General features: G+C 38.4%; 1 protein-coding gene across 2 annotated transcripts in view; it reads right to left on the bottom strand.

The window, feature by feature from the left end:
* Positions 1-732: 732 nt before the first annotated feature.
* SMPX (small muscle protein X-linked) overlaps positions 733-25,807 on the bottom strand; it is a 101,631-nt gene continuing 76,556 nt past the window's right edge. Inside the window, exon 5 of one of the 2 annotated variants that reach the window (XM_043995678.1) lies at positions 733-1,177. The gene's annotated coding sequence lies outside the window, so the exon portion shown is untranslated. Of the gene's footprint in view, positions 1,178-11,761; positions 12,043-25,807 lie in introns of those variants that run through there. The other variant, XM_043995677.1, reaches the window with a different exon arrangement.

Genomic DNA, 25,807 nt, shown 5'->3' with positions numbered 1-25,807 from the left:
TATACTTTAATGTCCAAGTTATATAACAACCTCTAACAAACTTCTGCCTACCTGGAATTTTCAGTAATGGCAATATTTTGTCCAATTAGAACACATAAACTAGTAAATCTATAAGATATATTTGTCCAATGTTACCATTGAGTAACTGACTACTACCAGTTGGAATCTGAGTAGGCCTGGATCTATCAGTAAATGCGATTAAAGCTAAATCATATAATTGTATTCAAACAGCTACCCACATAAGGATTTCTGATTTAATGGTCTACTACTACAAGACAACTTAGCACCATCTTAATGTTGCAGTGGAAAGATAACTAGATTTGGAAACAGAGGACATGGGTTCAAATACCAGCTCTGGCCCTTACTAGCTGTGTGAACTTTGGAAAGTCTCATAATTTTTTTTGGCCCCAGTTTCCTCATCTGTAAAATGAAAGGAGTTATCCTAGATGTCCTCTAAGGTTCTTTCCAGTTCTAAAATCTATGATCTTTAATAAATCATTATCCCACTGTCATTCTAAACATCTTGCCTTTTAGAAAGCTGTCAATTGAATATTCAGCTCCTTAGGACAACTTTAACATTTTTGTTTGGTCATCAGGGATCCAAATTGGGCCCGCTTGGTTAATGCAAAAATGTGGTCTGCTATCTTTCTCTAACATTTCTATCCCATTATTTCACCTTGAGAAGTATGTCAACATGACAGTATACCAGATTAACTGAGTCTTGATTCACATTCTACATTTATTTGACATTTATTTTAGTTCATAAAAAGTTTTATTGATATAGTTATACAGGTGAGGGAACTAATATTCATTTTATTCCTTTTAAATATTGATAAAATATCATGGGGAATGGTTGATGTGACTTCCAATGAGAATGAATGTGATTTAACATTCTGTGTTTCCGTTCATCAGATCATAACTTATTTTAAAAACAACCCCACCCCTGCCTCCAAACAGGGCTTGCCTGGATGTTTTGTTCTGCAGGTGCCCTAACCATATTTAAATTAAGAATGGCAGCCAACAGGAAAGATAAGATATAAATGTATAAATAGCTTGTTTCTTCTGGAGTCTCTGGTATTCAGGAAGCTCATAATCTTCATACAAATATATAAAATATTTTAGTGATCTACATTCATTGGAAACCATTCTTTTTCTCCTTGGGTCTTCAAGTCAGGCCCTGTGAAAAGAAAAAGCAAGGGATCTCTTTTTAGTTTTCACAAGTTATTTTTGGAAGAAAGTTCATAAATAAGTCAGGGCAGAAACAATGAAAAATTGAAGCTCCAGCCTTCCTAGGACATAGCATCCCCTCAACTCCAATAACCAAAGTGAACTCTAAGGTTTGCACCATCAGCATTAATCCAGGTTACTTAATAGATTGAAAATAAATGGCATGATTTAAAACTCAGGGTTTCTTACTGGCACATAATAAGTAAATGTGTGAAATGGAATTCCATTTGGGTAATTAGGGAAGATAATCCTCACTTGTTTCTCAGGAACTATTCTAAATTTAAATTCAGGAATAGGATAGGAACTGGATGAGAGGCATAAAGAGGTTACCAGGGAGGTTGTAGCTCTGCCAGGGTCACATGGTCAGGTCAGTATGGGTCAAAGGCTAAACTTGAACCCAGGTTTTCATAGCTGCAATGCCAGTTTTCTATTCACTCTACAACTGTTGTTTCTTAGGAATCCACACAAAAACATCAGAAAAGGTTCCCTTGCCACTTTGATGACTGCTGGTAGAGTAGGACACTTTCCTTTGGGGCCCTCCCCATATCTGCAATCCAAGGGGATGCTTGGGAATCTATATCTCAGTTCTGAAGATTGTCATGCTTTGCAAAAAGTTAATCGACTTCATTCTTCAGGTATGATTGCATTAAGAAGGCAATATAATATGCTTAATATCTTCTCACCTTTTCATTGTCACTGGCTGAAGAAGAATGAAAATTAAGCCGATGAGAGAGACCATTAAAGCCCCAAATTATGATTCCGGTTAGTATGGGAACACAGACAATAAGCAGGTTCCTGAGGACTATTGTTCAAGAGGGAGGTTTATGCATGAAGAGGGAAGTTCACTGCCATGGCTGTGCCCAAGCTGGCCTGTTGTGGGCTTGATTTCCTTGGGCAAGCTATGGATGGAAACTCAATAAAAACAAAAGAGCCCAAAGTTATATGTACTACTCCCTAATATAGCAGCTATAATAATAATAATACTCCCCTAGATTTGGCGTTAGGGGACCTTGGCTTAAGGTCCTAGTTCTGCCACATGCCAGCTTTGTGATTTGCCCTCAGAGTGGGTACACGTACCCTTTAGCTTCAGTTTTCTCATGCTTAAAATGAAAGGTTTGAACAAGACCAAGAGGTCTTAACTCTTTTGGAGGCATGGACCCCTTTTGCAGTCTGATGAAACCTATGGACTCCATAGTATAATATTTTAAAATATATAATGCAGGAGACATAGGATTACAAAGGAAACCAGTTATATTGAAATATAGTTACCAATTTTTTTCTACAGTTCACATACCCCAGGTTAAAAACCACTGAACTAGAGAATCTATAAGGCATCTTTCTTGTCTAATAAAACCTATGAGGAGAATCTTTCTTGGACTACCTACCTCATAGGGAAATGTGAAGATCAAATGAGATCATATATGTAACATGCTACATTAATGAGAGATACCTTATTGTAGTGGATAGAGATCTGGCCTCTGAGGCAGAAGTACCTTAGAACTTCCTCTGACACTAGCTATATGATGCTGTGCAATTCACCTAGCATAAATTCATTCTTAGAGACAATCTATCTATCCATCCATCCATCATCTATCTATCTATCTTTACACATATATGTGTGTATATATGTATGCATGTATATACACATACACACATATAAACATACATACACATGCACACATACATATATATCTCAGATAAATTGCCCATCTACATTGAGCTCCCCCCCCCCACCGGAGCTTCAAATAATTATGAAACCACAGGTGCAAACAAAAACAAACTATGTGTGATGTGGCCTTATGGTAGAGGGTAGGCTACTTGAGGGCAGGGATTATATATATTTAATTTTTGTATGTGGCATGGTTTCTTATACAGAGTGACTCCTAAATAAATGTTTTAATATGCCCTACTCCATCTCCTTCAAAAACCAAAGGACTAAGTTCAAGTTATCAGTCAGTCAGTCAACTATCATTGATTAAGAATATAGTTTGTTCTGAGCACACAAGACAGAAAACCTCCAGGGAAAAAATCCCGACAGTATTGATAGTTGTACAACTAGAAACAGACACTTTCAATATCAATCCTCCTGGGGAAATCTTGTCCATGGCTCCTGCCCTCACATTTCTGTTGCCTTAATTTTGTCAGAAATCATCCATTTTCAATCCAAGCAAGCCATGTTCTATGTACAAGTGTCCCTCCATGTATAGTATAGATATTGTTCCTCATTTTGTTTTCCAAATTCCTAAGAAAACTTCTAAACAGATACCCATTCCATTCTAGGAATAAATATGCTCTGTTGCAACCACAGCAGGAGGGAACTATAAAGAGAGCTAGAAGTGACAGTAACCCCTTCAAGGGGTCCCTACCCCTTAAATCCATCCCCAGAATGACCTATCTACTTGAGTTTGCCGAGAACATAATCAAAATCAACTCACCAATAAAATATGCTAGACCTGATATACCATCACCTCCTCAATACCTACATGCTGGCTTGTGCCCCAGTGGTCAGTGTGTATTCAATAATATTTACCACTAACATCACTGTATTTAATGACATATGGCAAGCATATCTTTCTCTTTCTCTCCCTCCTTCCTTCCCTCCCTCTCTTCCCACCTTCATTCTTTCCTTCTTCTCTCTGTCTCTGTCTCTCTCTCCCTCCCTTCGCCCTCCCCTCCTTTTTCCTTCCTCCTATCTCTGTCTCTGCCTCTTTTTCTCTCTATCTCTGGAAAATATGACTCAAGCAGTTTTTTGACAAGGAAGTGCCCAGTATTTCACTGGGAACAATTTCTTCTAGGTTGTGTTTGCATATGAGGGATCTCTGGACAGGGAAATATTCCCCAGAAAACTAACTGTTCAGTCTTTGCTGCAAAAGTGAGAGACTACAAGCAAATTCTTCTTGAAAAAAATACTATCCATTATCTATGTTCTGTAGCTATAGCACACAGTTATACTGAGTGACTACAAAAACAACAGTAACATTAATGAGACAGTGGGTTGTAGTGAGTTGAGAGCTGTTGGAGCCTAGAAGACATGAGTTCAAATTCCAATTTTGACACATATAGGCTGTGTGACCCTGGACAAGTCACTTAACCTCTCAGTGTCTGAGGTAATTCTATGAGACTATGGGTTGCAGAGCAAGTAATGATGTGCATTGGTAGAAGGAGTTTCCTCACATGGGGTCCTCTATAGCAATGAAATCACAGTTCCATTCCAAACAATAAAAGTAACAATTGATATTTAACATAGCATTTGTAAGGTTTGCATAGGGCTTTACATACATTTTCTCATTTCAGCTTCACAACAACCCAGGGAGTAGAGTCTTTGAGTATTATTTTGCCCGTTTTATCAATAAAGAAACTGAAGATCACAAAACAAATTAGCAGCAGAGATGGTATTTGAACTCAGGTTTCTCCTTATTCTGGATTCAGAAATTTTGCCTTTAGATACTATAGATTATTCTAAAATTCATTTGCTATCTCTAAATTGCTGGATTTTTCATTGGAACAATAAGCTGCACACTGCCATGTGTCCAAAAGAATAAAGAGAGAAGTGTGCATGGATCACTGTGTCCAAAGAAGAAAGATATACATTATTCCTTCTCTCACCCAAAGTATTATTCTTGCTCCTCTCTGGGAGCTCTTTTCCCATTTAGGACAGGAGAATGTTAACTGTGTTCCCTCTACAATACTGAAGAGAGATTGGGGAAAATGACAGTTGAAAGAGCAGTGGTCTTGGAGTCAGATCAGGACTTAAATCCAGTTCCCATATTGAATGGCTGAGTGAATTTAGATGGGCTAATCTCCTAACCTCCCTGAGTCTTATTTGCTTCATCTTAAAAAATGAAGATGCAATACCCACCTCATTGAGTTGTGGAGGGACAAGTGTTTTGTTGTAAACCTTAATGTACTATGAACAAGTAACAATGTTATGACTGGTTGGAACAAGGAATACCAGGATAGTTTCAGCAAAGAACTGTAATAACTTTCATGAAGTTGACTACTAAATATACTTGGATTCAGGTAGGATACATCAAGAGACCTATAACAAGTGTGGGGCAACTAGAACTTTGTCCCTAAAGGGAATTAAATGTAAAAGGTTCTGAAACAACTAAACTTGGTAGCTGATTAATAAAAATAATTAGGTAAAGTAGGAAGCTATACATGGTACACTTCCTTTATCTAAGGTGAGATCCCTTCTGCCTCTTCCTGCTTCTCCCTACAATCCCTGAACATTTTGTGAAGTTTATTCCAGGAGTTAAAATTGCTCAACAGAATAACACCACTAAAATCGGCTACAACTTCAAGAAAGGTAGGCAATGATATTTGCTCTCAATTCAAATGCCCCAAGAGATGTCCAAGAGATATTTGCATATCCTGCAATAACTTACTTATTCCTTCTACCTTCACCCCATGTACCAATGAGGATAAGATGCCCTCTTCCACCCCTGAAAGAAATAACATGTGTGCTAAAGAAAAACATCCATTCCCAGGCTCAGAAATCCAGATTTGGCCGATCACATTAAAAAAGGCAGAACTTGGAATGAAGTTGAGAGCTAAAATTGTCCCATCCCGTAAACCATACTTGTTCATGTTGTTTGAGTGCAAGCGCATTTGAGCAGAAAACTCTCTCCTAATGTGCCCTTTAGGAAGGCAGCTTTACTGCAGGGGCCACAGCTGTCACATCCTTGCATGCATGCTATTCTGTTCTGGGATGGCATGTACAGGCATATGGGAGAATCTGAGGTATTCTACTAATGGCATTTGACCCATGCACTAAAACCCTAAACACACAGAGATTCATCATCTAAGCCATACTTGGGAAACCAGCATTTTGCTAACTGAGAGGATGCATTGAATATCTCTTCTTGTGTCAATATCTCTCCATTAGTCCAGACTGAAAAGCATGTGATGTTTATTTCTTGCCATGATCCATTTATAGATGTGTTACTCACTGCTGCCACAGTCCCCCATGCATCATTTTAGGAAATGTGGATCACTCTATGCCTTTGCTTTCATTAGGCACTTTGACCAGCCACTCAGCTAGCTCTACATTGCCTTTGTTAATTTCATACATGGTGTTGTCACAAACCTAGAAACACAAGCGAGCTTGGGAAGAGCCATTGGAAAGAAAGCACCACATGCCCCCTGGTGCTGCTTTCAGGAACTGTGTACCAGCCCATGTAAATGAGCAAACTGGCCAAGACACTGAGCATTCGGAAGGCAGCAGGAAATTAGCAAAGGACAGGAGTATGATAGAGGTTTGGATAAAAGGTGCTTCTCAAGATAGGAAACACCCACAAACCTAAATTCAACAGACTTCCACTAAGCACCTACAAAGGCCCTTAACCTGGGATCTGTGTACTAGTTTTTGTTTTGTTTTTTTTACATTTTAATGACTATTCCAATATAATCTGTTTTCTTTATTCTGCTATGTGTTTCATTTTATGCATTTAAAAAAACATTATTCTAAGAAGATATCCATAACCTTCAATGGAAATGAGCCCAAAGGGGCCCATCTCTCTCTCTCTCTCTCTCTCTCTCTCTCTCTCTCTCTCTCTCTCTCTCTCTCTCTCTCTCACACACACACACACACACACACACACACACACACACACACACACACACACACACACGAAAGGTTAAAAATTCCTGGTCCAATGTGTTTAAGGAACTATGCTGGATTCTGAGGAATTGAAGAACAACACAGTTCCTGCCCTCAAGGAAGTAACCAGTCTTATAGTGGGTTTCAGGGACAACTAGATGGTGGTAGAGTGCCTGGCCTGAAATCAAGAAGACTCATTTTCATGAGTTCAAATCTGACCTCAGACGCTTACTAGCTGTGTGACCCTGAGCGAGTCACTTAACCCTGTTTACCTCAGTTTCCCATACGTAAAATGAGCTGGAGGGACAGCTAGGTGGCACAGTGGATAAAGCACTGGCCCTGGATTCAGGAGGACCTGAGTTCAAATCTGACCTCAGACACTTGACACTTACTAGCTGTGTGACCCTGGGCAAGTTATTTAACCCTCATTGCCCAGCAAAAAAAAAAAAAATGAGTTGGATAAGGAAAAGGCAAACCACTCCTATATCTTTGCCAAGAAAACTCATAAGGGGTCACAAAGAGTAGGACATGACTGAACAACAACAAAGTTCATTTAAGATGGTCACAAGGAAATAAATCAGCTACAAGATGGGGTGCAATAGGGGCAAAGGAGAAGTCCAGACAAAGTGTTCTAGGGTATTTTGAGGAGGTGATCACATTCATCTGAGGGGAACAAGGAGAAGATTATATAGGGAGAATGAGATCTGGGCTCTTAAACCCAGGGAAATGTGTCTGCTATTAATAACTCTTATGCGTAGAGAACATAGCATCATAGGATTTAGAACTGGAAAGGTCCTTAGAGGTCATCTAGTCTAGGGGTTCTTAACCTAAGTTTCACAGACTCTCAATAGGTTCCAAGATTGATTTCAGGGAGTCTAGGAACATGGATGGGAAAATCTTCATTTTCATCTGTATTATCTTTATCTTTATTTTCTCTAACCTCTAACTGATATTTAGCATCTCTTTCCATTTATTTTAAAATATTATTCCGAGGAGTTCCTTAGGCTTCCACAAATGGCAAAGGAATCAATGTTACACAAAAAGTTAAGAACTCTGGTCCAACCAGTGCAGAAGAGGAAACAGAAACCCAGAGACACCATGACTTGCCAAAGCTATACAGGAGATAAATTGAAAAGCCAAGATACAACCCCACATCTTCTGACTAAACCCAGTGCTCTGGATAATACTCTGGGCTGTACTTTACATTGAGGAACTTCATTCTACTGGCTTCTGACCACTCCTGTTCCAATATTACATTCCAGTCCTGTATTTTCAAGCACTAACCATCATCTTGTATCTTTGTGTTACTTGTAGAAGAGCATGCTTCTTCATTTTTTTTTGTGCCAGTGTATTCATGTTTTTCTAAGATCATCGACCTCATCATTTCTTATAGCACAGTGGAAATTTACATGACACTTTTATTATGTATTTAAAAGGAATATCAAGTTGTACATAATAAATTTGCAATTTCATATGCAACAATTTTTTTATTATGCTACATTATGGAAATTTTTGTTTTAATCCATACATTAAAAATAAAATAAATTTTAAAAAATGAAAAAGAAGAGAATTCTTATTCCATTAATGAAAAATCAAGACACACTTCCAGGATTAGGACCAATCTCTAGAGACTTGTTTATGTCCTTCCAAACCTGATGATGAAGTCCTAATAATAGAATATACTTTCATATGTCTCAGAGAGTAATGGTTCTAAGTCATTCCCCCCCCCAATTAATAAGGAAGATAAAGATATTGGCACAACGGACAAATTCTGAGCCTGGAGTTGGGAAGACTCATCTTCCTGAGTTCAAATCTGGCCTTAGACACTTACTAGCTGTGTGACCGTGGGCAAGTCACTTAACTATCTTTGCCTCAGTTTCCTTATCTGTAAAATGAGCTGGACAAGGAAATGGCAAACTACTCCAGTATTTTTGCCAAGAGAATTCCAAATGGGAAGGTCAGACACAACTGAAAAATGAATGAACGACAAAAAATGTTACATGAAGCAGAATCTTTTATACTGGGGGTGGGCAGGTGCATTAGAATACCTTTAAGGTCCCTTCCAACTCTATTATTCTACCATCCTAAATACAATGTAGTATAAATCATTGTGATGTAATTAATGAAGTGCTAGACTTGAAGTCAGAAAGATCTGATTTCAATTCCTGCCTCTGACAATTTTTAGCATGTGACCATGGGTAAGTTACTTACTTGCTCCAAGACTTAAGTTCTTCATCTGTAAAATGGGCAAAAAAACTTATAGTACTTAACGCAGGGTTGTTGTGAGGCTCAAATGAGCTGTTATATACAAAGTATTTTGCAAACTTTAAAATATTATATGAATGTCAGAATGTCTAGGGAAGTTAGGTGGCTCAGTGGATAAAGTGCTATATTTAGAGTCAGTAGGACATGAGTTCAAATCTGTCCTCAGACACTTACTAGCAGTGTGACTCTTGACAAATCACTTAACCCTATTTGCCTCAGTTTCTTCATCTGTAAAGTAATCTGAAGAAGAAAATGGCAAACCACTTCAATATATTTGCCAAGAAAACCCCAAATGGAGTCACGAAAGGTCAGACATGATTAAAAACAACTGAACAATAAAAATGAATGTCAGATAGTAAATGCTCTAGATCCATCTCTTGTTTATTCACCAGTTGCTGACCTATAAGTTTGATAAGTAATGTGTTCCGTGCTTTTCTCATTTTCTTGTAAAATCTTTTTATCTAGGTCATGTATCCATTCTGATCCCATCTTGGTAAATGGTTGTAAGATATTGGTCCATGCCTAGTTTCTCCCATACTGTTCTCCAGTTTTCCCAGTAATCCTTACCAAATCATAAATTCTGTCTTTACACTTGTCAAATACAAAATTATTATTTTTATTCACTGCTGTAAACCATATGTCCATTCTATTTCACTTTTCTACTTTTCTATTTCTTAGCCAGTACCAGATAGCCTTGATAATTACTGCCTTATATAGTTGAAGATCTGATGCTGCTAAAGCTCTTTACACTTTTTCTCATTATTTCCTTAGATATTCTTGACTTTTTGTTTTTCCAAATGAATTTTGCTATTATTTTTTCTAATTAATGTTCAAAGTCATAACTACAATTTGTGAATTTCCCTCCATCTTATTTTTACATTCTATTTTCCTTCTCAGTCTCTATTTTCACCCTATCCCTGTTACCTTATCTTCTCCCTTTACCCTCTTGTTCTGCATTTTAGCCACCCCTCTAAGGCATGAACTTTTAAAAGTTAGTTCATTTTTCTGGACCTCAGTGCCTTCGTCTGTTAGATTTGGAAAGAGGCACTGGATCATCCATAAGTTTCTTTCTTTCAGGAATAGAATCCTGAGGTAAACTTAGTTGTCCCATGATTTAAAGTGGACATTCCAGATGGAATCTTACAGCCCCCATCATTGCCTGCTCCACACTGGCATATGTTGTGTGGGACTATAGGAACCCTTTCTGAGAGACATATCTATGAACCACCCCCTACAACTACAATAGAGGTGAAGGACATCCTAGGTAAACACCATGGTGGTCCTACAATTCGTGCCTCCAATCTCTCTCCCCATCCTCAGGATAGAATTCTGCAATCTCTTGCCTTTCCCAAACAATTCTTGACAGGCTCCCTTCATTGATATCATTCCATGACTAAGTCCTGTACTATTACAATGAACTTTAAGCTACCAAAGAGATAATCTTGTTTTACTAAGTAGGACCCTCCCTTCCTCCTCCCCCCAAAGATGTAGAACAGTTCCTGGGTTTGACAGTCATTTTGCTTTAGAGCAATCTTCGTTGTAATTTGTTGCAATCATAGGCATGTGTAGACTGTGGTCCAAAGTATGCCATCCAATCCCAGGGTAACCTTTGCCCTGACCCCTCCCCTATTGAGGAAGGGGTATGAAAGCATACCCAGACAAACCTATTTTCATGACTAAGGATAGAAGGAGATTGGATCTTTAGGTCTAGCATGGAAATTTAGGATTATACTCATAACTTTTCTGATCTGTCCAAAATATTTGGGATTTTCAAACTTTCTGAGCTTGTGAAACCCTTCACAAGTTTCGTAGAACCTAGTTGGGAAGCCACTAGATCAATCAAGTCAAGTCAACAAACATTTTTAAGCACCTACTACATGCCAGGCACTGTGATTAAGTACTGAGGACACCAAGAAAGGGAAAAAAGTTTACTGCTCTCAAATAATTCATAGGAAACAATATGAAATAAACTATGTACAAACTAGATATACACATATAGGATAAATTAGAGATAATCTCAGAGAGAAGGTACTGAGATTGAAGATCAGTAAACACTTCTTAAAGATGGAGGTATTTAAAATTAGACTTGAAGGAAGCCAACTAAGCCAGGAGGATGGACAGGAGGAGGAAGAAAATTCCAGTCATGGCAGCAGCCAGAGAAGATAACTAGAGAGTCATGTATATAAAAAAAAAACACCAAAGAGGCCAATGTCCACTGGATCACTGAAGAGGGAAGTGAGGTGTGAGAAGACTGGAAAGGTTAAGTTTGGAACCATAGTAAGGACTCTAAATTTAAATATAACTGTAAGAAAGACTTGACTAAACTCCTGGTAATCAGCTAACAAAAGAAAAGAAACAAATGTAGTCTGTCCTTGATTTTTGCCCCAACACGTTCCACAATTTACCCACAGAATTTTGCATTCCATTCTCATAGGATTTAGAGCTGGGAAGAACTTTAAAGAGTACTATAACCCAATCCCCTCATTTTACAAACAGGCCCAGAGAGAAGAAGTAAATTATCTGAAGTCAAACAACCAATTAGTAAGAAAGCTGGAGCTCCTGAATACCACTGAAATCTCTTTTTTCTTTACAACACACTGCCTTCTTTAAAACAAACTGATGTAGCATCCACAAATGCACCCTACACATTGACTATACAAATTCAATTCAATACAACAATAAAGTGTTCAAATGTTTATTCCATTCCAAATATTTATTGCAAGTCTTTTTCCTACAAAGTTCAAGGCATTGTATTGTTGGATACAAAGAAAAAATAAGATTTAACCTTCCCCCAAGGGGCTTACATTCTATTGTAGGGGCATAATGGCTACAGAAATAAGAAAACAGGAAGAAATTAAAGGAGAGAGAAGAAATAATAATTGAGGGGATTAGAGAAGGCCACAGAAGAGTTGATAGCCAAACCGAGTCTTGATAAGAAAATGCAGATTCTGAAAGAGAAAAAAAAGGGACCAAAATCTATTAATTAACCAAGCAAATATTTGCATCAATTAACTTGTCTAATCTTTTTAGTTATCGTGGAAGGTAGCTTCCTCAAATGTTCAGAAATAAGAGATAAAATCTCAAATTTAGGGAGCAGCCAGTGGTTCAGTTTAGCAGAAACACAAAGAATGTAAAGGGGAGTTTTTTGAAGTGAGGTTAGAAAGGTAGGTAGGAGGGGGCAGCTAGGTGGCGCAGTGGATAAAGCACCAGCCCTGGATTCAGGAGTACCTGAGTTCAAATCTGGCCTCAGACACTTGACACTTACTAGCTGTGTGACCCTGGGCAAGTCACTTAACCCCCATTGCCCCGCCAAAAAAAAAAAAGAAAGAAAAAAGAAAAAAGAAAAGAAAGAAAGGTAGGTAGGAGCCAAATTGTGTAGGACACTAAATGCTAGGCTAAAGAATTTGTATTTGGGCAGATGTGTAGAGGATGCACTAGATAAGGGAGATCTTGAAAGCAAGGAGGCCATTACCATTGTCCAAGTGTGAAGTGACAATGGCCGGAACTAGGGTAGTAGTTACGTAAATTAGAAAGAGGAAAAGATCATGGAGATGCTGTGGAGGTAGAATCACCAAGACTTTATAGCTGATCAAATATGAGACAGGTGGAAGAAGGCAGAGGGCATAATAAAGGATGAGTCCAAAAGGGTGCTTGAGAAGGTGGTAGTAGCTTCAATAACAACAACAAAAGACAAAAGAAAAAGAGGAGTTATCTGTGGACAAGAGGATAGACTCCATTTTGGACTTACTGAGTCTCATCACAGATTTATGGGGCTCAATTTAGTAGGGAGAGCATCTATGCCTACATGATATGGGTATGCAAACACAGATGATCAGCAGGCAGTTTGTGAAGCAAGAGAAAAGTAAGGGCCAGATTCATTGTTGTTGTTCAGTCATTTTAGTGGTGTCTGACTCTTTGTGACTCCATTTGGTGTTTTCTTGGTAAAGATCTTGGAGTGGTTTGCCATTTCTTTTTCCAGCTCATTTTTCTGGTGAGGAAATTGAGGTAAACAGGGTTAAATGACTTGCCCAGGATCACAAAGCTAATAAGAGTCTGAGGCTGGATTTGAACTCATGAAGAGGAATCTTCCTGACTCCAGGCAACAGGAACTCTATCCACTGTGCCACCTAGCTGCCCCAGAACAGTGTCACAGAAGCCAAAAAGCAAGGAGGAAAGAGTGATCAGCACTGTGAGCAGAGAGGTCAAAGAACACGAAGGCTGAGATCTTTCTCAAATCTGCTTCTTCTTACTCATAGAAGTTACTTTAATAGGGTTGGAACCTTCACATAATGATCACCTCCACCACCAGAAGATGTTAACTTTCTCATTCCTCAGTTAATCCCTCATCACCAGCAGCAGAAAGATTATTCTACCTCACTCCTCCAAAGGACTAAAATATAAATGATTGCTTTTGCAGTTGTTTCTCCTTCAGTTCTATTCATTTAAGACTTATCTAATTAACACTCATTTCATTACACTTTTACTCACTTGTTTGAAGCTTCTGTAATAGGGTCCACTAAGCATCCTGAGTGTAGTGTGTGTGTGTGTGTGTGTGTGTGTGTGTGTGTGTGTGTGTGTGTGTGTGTGTACATGGTGTTGGGGGAAGGATGGCCAAGATTACTAGACATTCTCCCTATTATGTTGACTAGAAATATTCTTAGAATCTTCTCAGAACACTTGCTACTTAGTACAAGTAAAAGCTCATAATGGATCCCAGTCTCAAAAGAAATGTCAGTTCCAAATAAAGTTTAAAAAGACTGATTTTTTAAGAAAGTAAAGCAAGGTTTAAACCACTGATTCTGTGCTTCTTTGTTTTTGGTTTTTGGTTTTTTTGCAGGGCAATGGGGGTTAAGTGACTTGCCCAGGGTCACACAGGTAGTAAGTGTCAAGTATCTGAGGTCGGATTTGAACTCAGGTCCTCCTGAATCCAGGGCCAGTGCTTTCTCCACAGCACCACCTACCCGCCCCCAGATTCTGTGCTTCTTAAGGCCAATAGTGTCTCCAGGTTATTTATCTCTGTGACAGTGGTAATACTAATAATAATTCCTATTTATGTAAAACTTCATGGTACAAGGGGCAGCTAGGTGGCGCAGTGGATAGAGCACCGGCCCTGGAGTCAGGAGTACCTGAGTTCAAATCCGGCCTCAGACACTTAACACTTACTAGCTGTGTGACTCTGGGCAAGTCACTTAACCCCAATTGCCTCACTAAAAAAAAAAAATAATAAAAAAAATAAAAACTTCATGGTACAGATAGCAACTACTTTACAACCATCCCACAATATAGGTAGGCCCTCTTGACCACTCTTTCCCCCTTCTCATTGAGCCCCACAGGTCTATCTCCCCATACAACCATCCCTATATACACATTTAGGACTGGATAAAAGACAGATTACTTGCTGACTCTGGCTATCTATCTATCTATCTATCTATCTATCTATCTATCTATCTATCTATCTACCTACCTACCTACCTATGTCACTTCCTCCCTCAGGGTAAATCATCCAATATTTATACATCATCACAGTTTTATTTTCAACAAAACCAAACACATTGGAAGAAAAGATCTTAATCCTTATTCCCAATATATCATTACAGCTGAGAAAATCAAATGTTGATTTTGTATTTTATATTTGATTCCATTCTTTGATTCTATTCTATAGCTGCTTGATTCATGTTTCTTTGTCTCTGAGTTATGTTCAGAAGTTTATGAGTCCAGAAGTTCAGTTTTCTTCTCTGTTAAGTTTAACAAGTTAAGTTTCCCTATAAATTACTTTAACTGAAAGAAAACCAGTATCTTTAAAGGTACAATTAGCTGCCCTTATACAATTAGAAGAAATCTGTTATCCTTGAAGGATGCAAGTGGATGCCAGGGAGTCTGTTATCTCTGCACCACTGAATGTTCTTCAAGAAAGGCTGGTCTGGGGGCAGCTAGATGGCGCAGTGGATAGAACACCGGCCCTGGAGTCAGGAGTACCTGAGTTCAAATCCGGCCTCAGACACTTAACACTTACTAGCTGTGTGACCCTAGGCAAGTCACTTAACCCCAATTGCCTCACTAAAAAAAAAAAAAAAAAGAAAGGCTGGTCTGGTATGTGACCCTAACTAGCCATGCAAGTAGGAATCACCCATGAGCTTCCCATAGCACCAAGGTGTAAAGAGAGGTTGTTGCATCCTTCATTCCTGACTTCTATCCAATCATATTGTTTTCTATCATCTATGACACCTCAGACTTTGTAACCAATCATATTGTTTTCCTGTGATGCTTCCTATTCTCTGTTCTCTTGTACTTTCCCAAACTAGAAGAAGCCTAGTAAACCCTACCTCATGGTCCTTTATCTTACTAAGGAGCTGAAAGAATGATTTTATTAATCATTGTTAGCCCTACCAATAAATTGAACATGCTTGGAACTTTGTGTCTCTGTTTACCTTAATTTCAATCATGACACAGCATTAGGGGAATAATTCAAGTATTCAGGAGGGAATCTGTTCTCCCACTCAGCAACACATCAAAGGACCTTGGGGATCTAGGTTGGGTTTATCAGTGAGAGATGAAGTTAAAACTAGCTGTTCTTTCCCCATTACCAGAAGAAAAAGCCTAATTACCCCCATTTTATAGATTAAAAAACTGAGATTCAAAGGGTTTAAGAATTTCACAAATGCATGTTTACTGATTCCAAGTTCAATATTCTTTCACCTTCAGTCTTTCAATTGCTGGTGATTATTTCTATGGACAGAAATTTTTCCAATCTCTTTCTTCACAGCTTAAGGTTAAGAGAGTTAGTCAAAAGCCCTTTGTCCTGATCATAGAGCTTAAGCAAGTCCTAAATGCTTCCCAGACGACCCTTGTTCTATCTCAGAGTCAAAGTTCACCAATTTTAGAGCTAGAAATTATTTTAGAAGATATTGAGTTCAATCCCTTTGTTTTGAGTTGTAGAAACCGAGGCTCAAATAAATAAAATGACTTTCCCAAGGTCACATAAATAGTAAGTATAAAAATGGGATGTTTACCAAAGAAAGCCATTTATCCAATTCAATAGCAAAACAGAAATCAGAAAAAGTATACATAAGAGAACATTTATCAGAAAAAACAGAGTGAAGGAGCCCTTCCATTGGAAGTGAGGTAATTTAGTTCAACCAAGAGAGAATCACATCTAACCCAAGAGGTTTCCCAGAGCCTCTAGTGTAGCAAGCTGGGAACAGGGATGTGATGGAGACATCGTATGTTGGCTTCTTCCCAGGGTCTTTTCCTTCAGCAACCTAAAATTAGGGCTGGATTTTAACCTGGATTTTCTGAATCTAAGGTCAGAGTGCTCCTACACCCAACACACCTTCTCACAGAGATTCATAAAGGAATTCATAAAATGAGAAGGAACCTTGGAGAGCAATGTCTAACCCTCTCAATGGTGCTCTACTAATTTTGAAATGAATAAAGGGTAAAGGCAGGGATGTGTTAGAGCCAGCTCAAAAATTAGCTATGATTATTAAACTTCCCATGTGAACATTTATACCTTGGAAATCTGCAAATGCTACAAATCAAGGCTTCTGTTGCTTTCTTATGGTAGGTAGATAATAGGTAGATCAGTGGTATCAAACTCAAATGGAAATAGCAGACGCTAAACTCTAAACCATGCATAAAAATCCATGCAGGTCACATACTGACTTAGAAAAACCACATGTTAACAGTACCTATGTTCTATTATATCTTTGTTTATTTTTTGTTAAACATTTCCTAGTTGCATTTTTTTTGTTTGTTTTTTGGTTTTTTTTGTGGGGCAATTGGGGTTAAGTGACTTGCCCAGGGTCACACAGCTAGTAAGTGTTAAGTGTCTGAGGCCAGATTTGAACTCAGGTACTCCTGAATCCAGGGCGGGTGCTCTATCCACTGCTCCTAGTTGCATTTTAATTTGGTTAGGGCTGTACTTGAGAATGTGTCAGTCAGATAGCTTGTGTTTGATATCTCTGGTGTTATCATTGTTGCTGTTGTTCAGCCTTCATTATCCAAGAGGATCAATGACATCATGAGAATGATATCTTGACTTTCATGTGAATTGTATTTAAGTGAGGCAGAGCTGTGCAAAGTCATCAGCCTCACTCTCTCCTTCAGAGTCATAGAAGTCCAGTGGCAAAACAAAAGTCAAGATGACCAAGTGATGGCTCGGGTTGTAGCAGGTAACCTTGGCCTTTCTTAATTAAGGTCTTTCCTAGGTCTCAGTTTGTCTAAGGCAATGCCCATTCAATGACTAAGGGCTAGGTAAGAATTGAGACAAAAGATGGTCTATTTTACCATCACAATAGTATCAATCTGGGAGGGGTGTGGACTTAAGAAAATGGGGAAAATGTTAATAATGCAGTTGAGGGAATATTTTTTTTTTCCCAGAGAGAATGCTTTTAAACATTTTCTAGCACAATGCTAGATAAGGGGTCCCTATGCAAAACTTTTACTTTGGGTCCAGATTTTAAACTTATGCCACTAATATAAGAAAAGCCCTGTTGGCCCCACAAAAAGCAGTGAATAAAAGGTGAGCTTGGACTTCCAGGAAATCTGGACAAATTCGTATTGAATTCTACCCAGTGCTCTGGGACCTCCAGAGAATTAGGCTTTAAATCAAGTGGAGACATAAAATCTCTGTCCTAGTGTCTTAATTGGTTGATGTGGGTGAAAAATGGGATTTTGAGGGAAGAATCATAATAGATCTAGGGTATCTAAGAGGTCATATAGTCTATACCCTTAATTTTCCAGACAAGGAAACTGAAGGCCAAGGAAGTTTTTTTGTTTTGTTTTTTTAATCACTTGCCCAGGGTCATCTAGATAAATATCTACCTGCTTCTAATGAGTTAACTCTCTATAAATAAAACATTAATAGTGGTCACACAACATCCGGGACAGTGACTTGAACATAGCAAATCCATAATAAAAATCTGGTTAATTGGATTATTTTGAAATACAATTCAACATTTAGGCAAAGGAAGAAGAGGTTGATTTTCTTTCCACCAAGAAAACTGGGCACGTAGGAAATTGTGCTTTCTGACTGATTGTGCTGATCAGAGCAAAAGGCCTTATTGTTCTTCAGTTAATTGAAAGACTACCTCTGATACACAAGAGGTCTCTCCCCAGGCTCCTTCCCTCAGATGAATCCTGCTTTAAACATGACCCTAAACAGAAAGAAGTCAGTGAAATCATTTTATTTTTTGGCAATGTGCTCTTAAAAGCCTGTTTGGCTTGAGGAAGTGAATCTTTCAGAGAGTGACTTCAGTCTGGGTGGGTCTAGTTTATTTGAGGTTCCTGAAGCCTGAAGTCCACAGGAGGGATTTGGCCCTGCTCAGTTTTGCTTTCACTGCTGCCTTCAGGTTTTTCTAAGAGATCAAGAGAGCCATAAACACTAGTAGGATGGAGAGGAATAGAACAGAAATGGACCCAAATTCATGGGGATAGAATTAGTTTTATCTAATTCTCCTGACCTCATCAACAACAGAACAGGATTATGCCAGCTAGCATTTATACAGGTTTTAAGGTTTTCAAAGTGTGTTATCTCATTGGATTCTCACAACAACCCAGTGAGGCAGGTTAAATCATTATCCCCATTTTCTAAGTAAGAAAACTGAGGCTGAGAAAGGTTAAATGACTATGTCTGTAGATGTACACAAGTTAAATCAAGTCAATACATGTTTATTAACTGCCTACTATGTCAGACACTGTACTAAGAGATGGGGAATACAAAGAAAGGACTATATATTTTGCCACCAGACCCAGATGGTTCTGGAGGAGAGAGTGAGGCTGGTGAATTTGCACAGCCTTGAATCACTTAAACCCAATTCACTGTAAGTCATGATATCATCACGATGTCATGGTCCTCTTTGAGAATGAAGGACAAACAACAAGGACAACAACCAAAGGGAAAAAAGATGCCTTGGTGATAGCTATTGCAGTGATAGAAGGCAAAAAGTATATACATATATATATATATATATATATATATATATATATATATATATATAGTGTCCCAAACTCTGAGTGAGATTTTAAGCCATTAAAACTGCACTAAGACTTTAAGATTTTTGGGACGCCCTGAATTTTCTGCAGGAAAGGACTTTGAAAGCCACGTAGTCTAACCTCCTCTTTTTACAGATGAGCAAACCGAGTCCCAGAGACATCATAAAGCTATAGCTGGAAGGGACTTAAGAGGCTCTCTTGTCCAATTCCCTCATTTTACAGATGATGAACCCAAAGTCCAGAGAAGTAAAGTGACTTGTCCAAAGTCACAGGATGCAAGTATCAAAGATGAAATTTGAACCTAGGTCATCTAACTCCAAAGCACAGTATTAAGCCATGATTCCTCTTAGCTTTTTTACCTGACAGTTCTGAGATCCTGAATGACTTTAAGAACTTCCATTTGGGGGCAGCTAGGTAGTGCAGTAGATAAAGCACAGGCCCTGGATTCAGGAGCACCTGAGTTCAAATCTGACCTCAGACACTTGACACTTAGGAGCTGTGTGATCCCAGGCAAATCACTTAATTCTCATCGCCCCCCCCCCCAAAAAAGAACTTCCATTTACATTGAGAATCATCTAACCCTCATGATTTTTGATAACCTAGAATTCTATAGTTGTCAGAATTTAGGGTTACTCTAGTTAGAATAGAATTGAACTTTTTCCCTGGAGGACTGAACTGTGTAATTCTTACTTACTAGAAGATCTGCCTTGTTCCTGATGTCATAATATTTGAAAGCAGACATGAGGCCTATCTCTTCTTCAAAATTTACTTCCAATCAATCAATCAATCAATCAGACACCTTGCCATTCCAAAGTCCTGGCTCCACTTTAATTTAAAGAGAGAAAAAACACAGCTTCTCTTTTTAGCTACAGCCCCACTATGTTGAAGTTCAAAGTAATTAAGCTAGAATTAAGTTCACAGAACCCAATCTTTTGTTTATACACCAGTCTGAAACTAGGCAATGAGCTGCCTTGGAAATATTGTGAGTGAGATTGTGGAAAAGATTCCTTTGACTCTTCATCAAATATTGAAGACCCAGAGTTCGTGGAATTGTACCTAATACTTATATGGATTAAGTTATAACACAACTTGTATGGAAACACAAGTGTTTTCACAAACATTATCTTCATTTGAGCCTTATCCATTCATTCAATAACTATTTATTAGCTTCCTAATATGAAGCTTAAAGTTTAGGAAGGGGATAGCAGGCAGACCAGTCTAGATGAAACAGCCAGGCTCCATGAGGGAGAGGGGGGGCAGCATGTGCCAGGAAAATCAAACCAAACTCACCACTACCTTAAACAACATCTCCCCTCAGACCCTAATGGAGACACTGAAACCAAGAGTCTTGGGAATAGCAATATCTCCCAAACAATAGAACCTGCCCCCTTCTTCCCATTGTCTTTATTGAGAGGAAAATTCAACCCTATTAGCAGCAGCTGCTGGCCAATGACCAAGTCTTTGCTAAGAAAACCCCAAATGGGATCACAAAGAGTTGGAACCAACTGAAACAACTGAGGCACATAAATACTGGAGCTCTGGGAGTGGCTGCACACCCCACCACCACCACACCCTCACAGACAACATTCAGGGAAGCAACTACTATGGAAGAGTCATCCATCCCCATCAATTTCCAACCAACTGCCACTCATAAGATAGAAAACCAACTTATCTGAAGCATCAAGGAACCCCAAGGAAGAGACAAAAGGTAGCATGTGCCACTCATCACTATCTAACCTACCAAATCCCCCTGAGCCCTGATGGACACAGTCCTGGAACCTGAACCTAAAAGCATTAGGAATTTTAATACTCCCAGCCCCATGTATGTAGCAGGTGTCCTGGTAAGTGACTCTTGTGGAAATGCAACCTGGCAACTATTCCCATTGGGCAGCTGGGTGGTACAGTGGATGAAGATAGGCCTGGAGCCAGAAAGACTCATCTTCCTGAGTTCAAATATGGCCTCAGACACTTACTAGCTGTGTGATTCTGGGCAAGTCATTTCATCCCGTTTGCCTCCGTTTCCTCATCTATAAAATGAGCTGGAAAAGGAAATGGCAAACCACTCCAGTTTCTTTGCCAAGAAAACTCCAAATAGGGTCACGAAGAGTCGGACATGACATAAAACAACTAAACAACTATTCATGTAGGGAATACAGCCACAGATACTCACAACCCAGAAGAGAAAGTTCTTTCCACCAAAGTCCTTAGTACTCTCAGATGATTCAATATTAGAAACCAATGTCAGTTTATCCATGAAAATAACACTAAAGAAGAGGCATTGACATCTGTCTTAGATCATCTGATTAGAAGATGAATCTTTCCATATGCACTATCTCCTCCATTAAGAATGTAAATTCCTAGGGGGTAGCTAGGTGGCACCATGGATAAAGCACAGGCTCTGGATTCAGGAGGACCCGAGTTCAAATTTGACCTCAGACACTTGACACTTACTAGCTGTGTGACTCTAGGCAAGTCACTTAACCCTCATTGCACCACAAAAAAACAAAAACAAACCAAAAAAAAAATAATGTAAATTCCTTGAGAACAAGGACTAACTTATTTTTCTATTTGTACTTCCAACACTTAGCATAGTGTTTGACACACAGAAAGTACTTAATAAATGCTTTATACATTCATAGAACCCAGACACAAATGTGAAATTAAAAAAAAAAACATGAACAGAGATATAACTGGAACAGGACAATTGGAGTTTTACTTCATGGCATTGATATTTAGAGAATACTAAAAGCATTTGCTCTAAGTGACATGCTTATCAGAAAACTCGAGTCTATATTGAGTAGATGCCTTTATGCTTAAGTGCTAGGCTCCTTTTGGTTTTTGAAATTGGGGTGAGAGGGTCGGGATTGAAATTACCAGTCATGAAAGTGGGAAACTAATTGGATCATTTAAATCAGATTTCTTAGATGATTAAAAAACACACACAATGTACAACTAGATTACAATTTCCTTGAGGACAAGGAATGTGTTAATTTCTATTTTGTATCCCTTAAACTAGCACAGTGCCTGGCACAAAAATGGTACCTTATGAATATTTATTGAATTGAACTGAATGTAATAACATTTGGAGGGTATGAAGGGGACTAAAATGGATAGAAAACACTCCCAGACTGTTTATAGGATGGCAGAGAGCAATCAAAAAGTCTAGGACATTGGGCTTTGGTGTGCTTGAGAGATCAGCTACCCCTAGACAGGAGGACTTTACAAATGGTGTCATTCTGGCAATTTGAAAGAAGCAACTTGTCAGCATGGTCCATTACTTCTACCCACTTTATTCAAGGCTCAATATTACCCTATGAATCACTTAGTATGTCAGCTCATACAGTGAGAGTCTCCGTATTCCTTTGAATATTATCTGCCTAATCAAAGGAGAATGGTTAAGTTCAGATTTTCAGGGTAGGTCACACTGGGATGCCTCCTGAGCTCCATGGTTATTTAGGACACTATATTAAATTCCCTCCTGAATCTTAAAGTAGATACAAAATAATCTAGTATTCTTTGAATTTCCTTTCCTTTTTCTTTGAAGGTCTTTTCCTGGTCATTTGCCAAATTTGTTGTTTTTCTCACTGAATTGTTAAATTTAACCACTAGGTGTCTTGGAATTTGTTGCCTTGAGTTTGGGGTTTATTTATTGTGCATTTTTTTTTCTAGAGGCAATCTATACATTCTTTCCATTGGTATTTCATTTCCTAAGTTCAAAAATTCTGGGAAGTTTTCTCGTATTATTTCTTGCAGTATGGTGTTCAGTTTTGCGACTTGTCATGTTCTCCTGGGAGACTCACAATCCTTAGGCCATCTCTATGCAACCTGTCTTCAAGATCATTATGTTTTACTTAAAGAGAATTTTTTCTCTTAATGTTATAGTTTTTACTTCCCTTTTTCTAGACTTTTCTGTGTATCTACATTCCCAATCAGTTGCCATTGTGAGATTAAAATTGGATATTAGATCATAAATCTACCCTACTTATTCCTCCAAAATGATCTATTTCTATTTTGATTTTGCCTGTAATTAGAATTAGAATTTCTTCTCCAAGTCCTACATTCTCTCAATTCATGCCCCTCCTTACAACAGTAACAACACACCTTAGTGTCCTTGTTCCGGTGTTCACATGGCTGACTAGGAATCGCCAGTGCCAGAATGCTCTGTTTAGGGTGATCTGGACCTTCCTCACGTGAGTCAAAGACATAATTTGCAAGTTCCTTAATCCTATCTACTGTGAGAGTTCTCCAGTCTGGACATTGTTTCAGAAAGTATCTGCGTATTTCTGGCAGTGAATTATAAACAAATGTGTTGAGAACAATATAGGAATCTCTTAAATCTACTGGATCCAATCTGGTGTACTGTCTAGCGGCCTCACAAAGTCTATCATAAAATCTGTTTGGTCTTTCATTAGCCTCCTGAGGTAGGCTTAAAAATTTCTGCCAGTTGGTGCTCCTTTTTTGGTATGTTCTATAGTTTCCTGCAGGGGGAGCAGTTTCTGCTGATCTGATTCTAAACTTGGATCATCTCTAGTAGAAAGAGCCATCTTGACGAATCTCTCCATATGTGACAATTTCCCCCATATTATAACAATGATAATAGCAAAAATAAAATCCTTACCATGGCAGATTCAAGTTTTTCTATTCTGCCGATTATTTTTGCCACGAAGACCATAAATTATGCTTTCATGATTCTCATTTCTCTTTCAAAACCACTGAGAAACAGTGTGTTGTGTTTTATATTCTCCCCAAATTCCACAGGGTCCTCTGCCTCCTCAAATGCTATCATTTTACTTTGTTTTGCAATATTTATTCATATATTCCTGAAATCTTTTACTAGATCTGGAGGTCATATTTCTTTCTGCTACTAATATTTTCCTTGTTGATTTATCCACTTATGCTCAAAGTTTTTGAGTTTTCTCCCTTCTGAGATCTTTGGTAATTTCAGTTCCCACCTTATTTTCCCTTTTTGCTCATTTTCTGACTCCCTCCCCTTGGATAATGGTTCCCTTGAAGGTTGGATCTCAAAGTGTCTGAAGACTGAGATGATTTCTTTCATTTGGAGTTTGGATCTCTGAGGCTCTATAGAGGTTGAGAGGTTGAATTCCACTCCAAGTCCAGACATGTAGCCTATACTTTTCTCTATGTTCTTCTACCCTTCTGCAGAGATCTTTTGAAGCATTCCCAATGCTGACTATTAAGACCTCAGAAAATTTCTGAAGTTTGGAGCTCGGGTCTCTACACCACTAGAAAGAAGGAGGGGATCCTAGAGAATCAACTCAAAAATTACTTGAAACAATTAACAACTTTAACAAAGTAGCAGGATATAGAAAGAAGGAGGGGAATCAGGATGCAAGGTTACATTTTGTGTCAAGATGGCGGGTCTAGTGTGCTAGTTCATCTTTGCTGCCAGTAGCATGGTGGGTGGTGGGTAGGCATTAATTCATGAGATTGTTTAACTTTATTTTGAGTTCTTGATGTTGTAGATCAGGGAGACTGCTAAAAGTGTTTTATCTTTGGTACATGATTTCTCTTTTGAAGGGGTATGAGACATCATGAGCAACAGAAAGAAATGTCTAGTCCTCCATCTTGTTTGGCCACATGACCGTAATATGTCTTCTTTTTTTTTTTGGTTTGTTTTTGTTTTTGTTTTGTTTTGTTTTGTGGGGCAATTAGGGTTAAGTGACTTGCCCAGGGTCACACAGCTAGTGTCAAGTGTCTGAGACTGGATTTGAACTCAGGTCCTCCTGAATCCAGGGCTGGTGCTTTATCCACTGCACCACCTAGCTGCCCCTAACATTTCTTCTTAATCAGTAAGTAAATAAGACCAGTTAGAGCCTTTCCATAATATTAATCAAAAATTGGGTTTTCTTTTTTCATATTGGGTATAGTGGGGATTGTTTACTTTTTCTATCAAAGCACCATAGCTGGTTATAGTCAGTCCTTTTCCTGGGAATCTGTTGCAGATAGTGGGGTCCTAATTGTCAGTTTAAGAGGAATTATATCTAGTGTTATATATGTGAATTTAATAATGTGAATACTACATATGTGAATTTAATACCTACTGTTTTATATTTGTGAATTAACAATTATTTTTCTAATTAGCTTCCACTTTGGAAAGTATATATGCCATATTCAACTGCATTGGAAAATATCAACCCTCTCATTGATTGGGAAAGCCACTTTTGAACTCTTATTATTTCAACTTCCTTAGTTATCAAATGACAATAAAAATTCCTGTTTCATCTATATTACAAGGGGTTTTGGAGGATCAAATGGAAAAATGGATTTAAAAGTACAAAATACATAAGGTACTTTCATTACATTTCCTAAGGTTGACAACTTAGCTTGTGATTTAGAAGCCACAACAAACAAGTGTCCTTTCATTACTAGACACATAACAAGACTTCAAATGTCTGTTTTGTTCTTTGAACTTTCCTATCATTTAATGAATAGTGCTTGGCATATGGAGGGTGGTTAATAAATGTTTATTAAATTGAATTGAAATGTCAGATTCTAAAGAAGTAGGATAAAAAACTTGATTTCCACAGTAACAATACTTGAGGAAAGGTTTTTAGTGAGGCCAGTGACATGATAAAGTACACATTAAAAACCCAGGCCCTTCACCCCCAGCAGCCAACATAGGTCACGTTCAGACCAAGACTGTGAAGAAGGTGGCGCGGGTCATCATCGAAAAGTACCACACCCAGGGCAGCTAGGTAG

The sequence above is a fragment of the Dromiciops gliroides genome, chromosome 3, assembly GCF_019393635.1.
Source record: "Dromiciops gliroides isolate mDroGli1 chromosome 3, mDroGli1.pri, whole genome shotgun sequence".
NCBI classification, from domain to species: Eukaryota; Metazoa; Chordata; class Mammalia; order Microbiotheria; family Microbiotheriidae; genus Dromiciops; species Dromiciops gliroides.
This window is presented reverse-complemented; position numbering and strand designations above follow the sequence as displayed.